The following is a 6,000-nucleotide window of genomic DNA, read 5'->3' on the forward strand; positions in this document are numbered from 1 at the left end:
CTTTGCGAAATTACCCAGATGACTTAGTGGTCTCACGAGACCGCTAAGTCATCTGGGTAATTTCGCGATGCATCTCTGGGAACGGAAGCTGGCGGCAGCATTGCGTACATCGGTGGACATCGGAAGGTTAGAATAGAACAATTTTTTATTTTTGTATTTTTTTAACATTATATCTTTTTACTATTGATGCTTCATAGGCAGCATCAATAGTAAAAATTTGGTCCGGGATGAGGTGACACACTGGCACTGACTGGAGGGGAGAACGGAGGGGGCCCTGACTTGAGGAGAGTAGGGAGGGGCCAATTCACTGCTGGACTAAGCCTGTCGCTGATTGGTCGTGGCCTGCAGGCCGCGATCAATCAGCGATGCGGGATTTCCGTTACAGACAGACAGACAAACAGACGGAAGTACCCCTTAGATGATTATATAGATAGATAATTGTGACATTCACTATTCAGGTCCCCTGATAGTATGGATTGTTAGACATTCTTATATATTATGGTCTCAGAAGAGAGCGAGCCAGAGGTCTTATACCGAGAACCTGTCCTTTAATTCTTCTTCACTACAAGTTTTTGGCACAGTATCAGGGGAATGAAGTGGATGAATTTGGTTACAGAACTCAGAAAATTAGCTATTCAGTTTCCTTATCCTGACCTGATTATAGTTCATTTGAGAGGGAACGATCTGGGAAAAAATAAAACACTAGATCTTATGGCATTTATGAGAAAGGATCTTTCCTGCCTGAAGCTAGAGTTTACCAATTCTTGTTTTTGTTTTTTCTGAGATTGTTCCTACATTAATTTGGTCTATGCCTAACTTAATTTTTCTAGAAAATATCCGGAGAAGGATGAATTAATGAATGGAGAGATTTATGGTTTTTCTTAATGGTTATTCTTTCAGGCATTTGGACTTAGAGGGTTTTACCCCTGGCATTTACAGGAACGATTTGGTCCATCTTTCGGATATTGGACTTGACATTTTAAACTTGGATCTTCAGTCCATAATTTAGAAATGGCTGTGGTGTTTTGGGGGGCCATGCCTCTTCGAGTCATGGAGTATGGGTAAATCACCCAGCTCTCTGGGTGGATTGGATTATTTGAAGTTTATTTTATTGCTATTTTAGCTATTAATTTATAGAATTATTATAAAGTCCATTTGGTTACCCTAAATAAACGTCAAGGCCATTTTCTTCCACAATATTGTCTGCTGTGTTCTTATTTAATATGTTGTATGGGTTTTGTGTTACCATGCAATTTCCCGTCAGCAGGAAATTGTGTGCATATTTGTCATAAACTATATGGATGCTACGTGTGGCGTCCGAGTTTTTCTCACACCCATAGGCTTGCATTGGCGAGTTTCTGCCAAGTCTCGGTGACAATCGCAGCATGCTGTGATTTTACACGCACGTCAAATATGCCTGAGAAAAAAATGGTGATGGGAGCTGCCCCATAGATTTAGGCTATGTGCACACGTTCCAGATTTTTCTCGTTTATTTTGCGTTTTTCCGGCGTTTTTCCACTGCAAAAACACTTTAAAAAGCTTACATTCATACATGCATTCCGCAATTTTTGTGCCTATGCTGCGTTTTTTTCTGCAAAAAAATGCATTGCAGAAAAAAATGCTGCGTGTTCATTAATTTTGCGGATTTTTCACGGATTTGCCGCTCTATTATTGCATTGGGAACCTCTGGAAAAATCCGCAATAAATCTGCAAAAAAAACACGCAAAAAATGAGAGCAGAATCCTGCGAAAGTAGTCCGGATTTGCTCAGGAAAATTCTGCAAACTTTTCTGAACGTGTGCACATAGCCTAACACTAGTCCGAGTGCTATGCGATGTTTCCTTGCAAAGCACTCTCCCGTATTCTACGGTATTGTGACTCCAGCCTTAATCTTCTGCTATGTGTATAAAACTACCCAAACCCTAGACTGGCAGCTTCCTGTGTACACTGAGCTGTGTGAGTAATCTGCTAATCAGTGGTGGTGGCAGGGTAACACAGATTACGCTGACTGCTAGTCTCCTGACCTATAATCCAGCAGTGGTAATTCCTGGTGACACATCCCTGGCTACATTGTGCTCCTCTCAGGCTAAGCAACTGAATCGCCCCCAGGCGCAGGGCAGTGGGGTACTCGGTACCGGGTCCCTCTATCTCGGTTCTGGGGATGTCACGGTGGCCCAACCCGGTCCGTGGCCCTGCTAAGGGGCGCCCAATTAAAGGTGTAGTTTGTCAAGTGTTCGTGACGCCACCTGTGGTGTTCGGTCAGGATGACCGACGCTGCTAGGGGTCCGCTGGGGCGATGGAATGGCAGCTAGATGATATACCTTCCCACAGGTGAAGTATGTCCCCAGGGCTTCCCTTGATGAGTAGGTGGTAACGGTGGGTGTTGTAAGGCGCGATGAATAACGAGGACACAAAGGTTGCAGTCTCTTTACCTTTTACTGAAGACTTCAGCGTCCACAGTCCAGAGTACCGTTCACAGGGCAGGCTAAGTCCGGCCGATCCGAAGGCACATCCAGAGTTCCCTTTGCAGGTGGAAATCAGTAGCCTTCCTACTAGCGCCTGTGTGTTGTAGTACCTCCCTGCTGAGAACCACGGGACAGTCCTCACAACTGTCGTGTATGTTTCTGTTTCTCTCTCTCCATCCCCCAGATGGTATGGATAGGACAACCCGTATGACGGGGTAGGCATGGAGCTATTTTATAGGGACCCTAGTGATGCCCCTCTCTCACAATTTGCCTCCGTTGTCTTCATTAGGTTAAAGGTTGGGCAGCCAACTTGGAATTAACTGTCCTGCCATGTTTCAAAGTAATGCGTAGAGCCAATTACTCCCTCGGTGTTCCGGCCACTGGCTACGCGCCTCAGAAGGATGTTGCCGATCTTAAGGCAGAACTCCTCCTGGTATTATCTCCTTGTGCTGTGATCTCGTTTCTCACTTCTCCACAATACACTTAGCTTCTTGTCCTTTCTTAGGATGCTGCCGCAATAAGGTGCAGGCGCAGCTCCGTAACGTTCTATCTCTTGCTGTCTCTGTCAGGATCCCACCCCTTCCAGGGACCTCTGTCTGCAGCTCAGATGTTCCTCCTTCTCTCCCTGTCTGCCTGACAGGTCCTCTCTGGGTCTCACCCAGGCAGTTTTCTCCCCCACTTCCTATCAAACCCCCAGTTTTACCCGAGTGTGAGGAGTGGCCTAATAGATAAAACCTTTTGCTCCCCCTGGTGGCCGGAGTGTGTAGTGCAGTGTGTGACTGTGATACCTGGTCAGGTGAACTCTTTTAGTACCATCAGACGTACCATCACTCCCCCTGGTGGGAGAGCGACATTACTGCAACAACCAGGACTCTGGGGCGCTGCACAACAAAAACCCACTGATATATTCCCTTTCAGTGATACTTTATACAAAGTCTACAATTTTTTGCTCAACTCTACTGCCCAACATCTGAATGCCTAGCATTGAGTTACAGCTTGGATGGCTCCCAACTCCTTCTTTGGGCCCTTGTGCAGTTAATCTGGCTCGAGTAGCAGTATGTTCACACCAGGGAATAAACCCTTTTACTGTTATCAAATATCCCAGTCCTTTTCACCTCATGAGCATAGTCAATGAACTGCACTTGAATATTTGACGGTAATATGAGGCACCATTGGATATAACCAAGGCACCCAGCAATGCTTTCTGAATATTGCAAATACTTTATTTCTTATTCAAATAGCCTTGAGGATGCTAGTTATATATCTGCTTCATCTTAGTGAGAAACTGAGCTCTTGCTATGTGATTGTCGTAAAGAAAAAGGTATCTTACTTTTGGAGGAAAGCTGCTTGCATATTTTGGCAGAGAATGTTGCGAGTAGTCTCTTTGCCTTCTTTCTTATAGTCCCTATGAAAAATTAGTATTCTGCTGAGATTCAAGGAGCATGGTAAGCCTTTGCAAAGTTCTGCTCAGTCTTGGAGCTTAAGGGAGTGTTAATTGCGGATAACTACATGAACAGAAGTGTCATCCAAGTGTGGCATTTATACAAGTATGACTTACAGACAATGTGATAGAGCCTCATAGAAAAGTTACCATTTTTTATGACTTGTACTGCAACATTTAAGTTCTTTAAAGGGGAACTGTCAGCAGATTTGTGTTGCCCAAACAATGGCCAGCATGAATCAGACACTGGCTGCACTTTTTTAGCCAGGTATATTACTCTCTGAACTCTCTGATGTTTCCGAAAAAATGTAGTCTGAAGACCAAGCGCAGCACCCGGTTGACTTTTACCAGCACTGCTGCAAGTGACTGACCGGTATTTCGCTATGGGCATGGACTGCATGAATCAGCTGACAGGGAACAATTCAGTAGAGAATTTGTGACTTTTTTGTCTGTTTTTTGTTGTTTTTAACCTGATTTCCATTTTTGTCTTTTTTAAAGTCTATTTTACACTGACGGGCATAACAGTAAAAATGTTTTGAGCTTTTGTTTTCAGGCTCCAAATCTCACCAGCCCATTACATCTTTGAATGTGAGACTACCATCATTTTAAAATGAATCATTTTGGCTATCTCATACATAAATGTGACTTGCAACTATTTAGCATACAGTATGATTAATTATGCAGATTCTTGTCATGTTGCTGCATTGTTAGTGTTTTGCTCCTGCTGGTAGAAAATTTTTTTTCTTCCTACGTGTATACTACAAAATACAACCTGCTTTCACATTCTCTAAAAGCTCAGTGTGTTATTAGGCTGATGCCCTATCGATTAATCAATAGCGGTCTCTCGGCCAACAAATTTGCCAAAGTACATCATGAGTATACAGGACCCCAAGGCTACAGAGTCTAGGGAGAGTGGAGGGAAACAAGAGATCAGGGCGCAGATCAAAGTGTAAATAATTTTGTTCACCTCAAATATGTAGGTTAAAAATGCTCACCTTGTGTGTAGCTTTTATCATAGAATATCGACCTAAAAGGTCCAAACAAGATGCCTGGTTTCCCTGGTATGCAGCAGCAGTCTGGATACAATGGATCTCTCAGCCAGGAGACCGCGAAGCGAAGTGAAGTGAAAAAGGAGGGATCATCCAGTCTATTCAGCGCTCCCAGGTAACATGCACCAGGCAACGATATTGCAAATCTTGGAAAATTTATTCAGAATAAAACATGCACAGTGTTGGAGGCCCCCGGTTGCTGTGGCAACGTCAACATCCGGTGTTTACTGGGGATTGGTTTTTCTCGGCCGCATTTGTTAATTGTGACGTCTCGTATGAATTCATATTGGGATCTAATAATCATTCCTTACCACTACGTCTTGGCAACTACTGCCCATTGGCATAGCTTGTCTGAATGAGCGGTTACTTTGCCCCTTTTTTAGGCTAGATTGGCGTACTGTAGTCATGGCAGCACTAACATCTGGCCCTCACCGGAAGTCGTTGATTGCGGGTTCCCACCATGAACTGGTGGCACATTTTACTAAGTAAAGCTGCACAGCGAAGGTGTCTGCGGTGTCTATCTGATATATTTCAGCAGCTGTTGCCCACTGGCAAAGCCTCCCAGAGGCTGTGGATTCCTCTTTTTTTTTTTTTCTTTTAGATATTGTCTGTACCTGTGTCTCGCTGCTATGGCGACGTCAACTTCCTGTTGTTACAGGAAGTTACTAGCCTCGTGGATTCACGTAGGTTTTTGGCATCTTTAAACATGTGAATAGGCACCGAACAGGTAATTTGAGCATACTGTGGGGCATGGTGTTTGATTGTCTTCTTGAAGGAAGTACTTTGGCGTATTTTAAGCGCTGCACATATTGTCTGGCTCATTAGACCTGTCACATGATTTGGGTCTGACAGGTGATAGGCTATTATTGCCTTGTAGCACACTATTTAAGTGCAAACCAACGGTTCCTCCCACTCTCTGCAGTTTAGTATAGAGGGTGGTAACTCTATGTGTAGCACTGAAGCACCTTATCTCCCATGTAAGCTAGTCCCCTGATGATCCTGCTTGCAAAGAAACGCATTGGGACCTGGAAATAGGGAGAGTGCAG

General features: G+C 44.1%; 1 long non-coding RNA gene across 1 annotated transcript in view; it reads right to left on the bottom strand.

The window, feature by feature from the left end:
- Positions 1–5,737, bottom strand: part of LOC143773891 (uncharacterized) — a 126,553-nt gene extending 120,816 nt beyond the window's left edge. Inside the window, exons 1-2 of the long non-coding RNA XR_013215432.1 lie at positions 4,901–5,737; positions 3,795–3,869 (exon numbers count right to left, since the gene is read on the bottom strand). This is a non-coding gene — a long non-coding RNA (uncharacterized LOC143773891). The remainder of the gene's footprint in view (positions 1–3,794; positions 3,870–4,900) is intronic.
- Between the last annotated feature and the right edge of the window lie 263 nt (positions 5,738–6,000).

Source organism: Ranitomeya variabilis, chromosome 5, assembly GCF_051348905.1.
Source record: "Ranitomeya variabilis isolate aRanVar5 chromosome 5, aRanVar5.hap1, whole genome shotgun sequence".
Classification (NCBI taxonomy): domain Eukaryota; kingdom Metazoa; phylum Chordata; class Amphibia; order Anura; family Dendrobatidae; genus Ranitomeya; species Ranitomeya variabilis.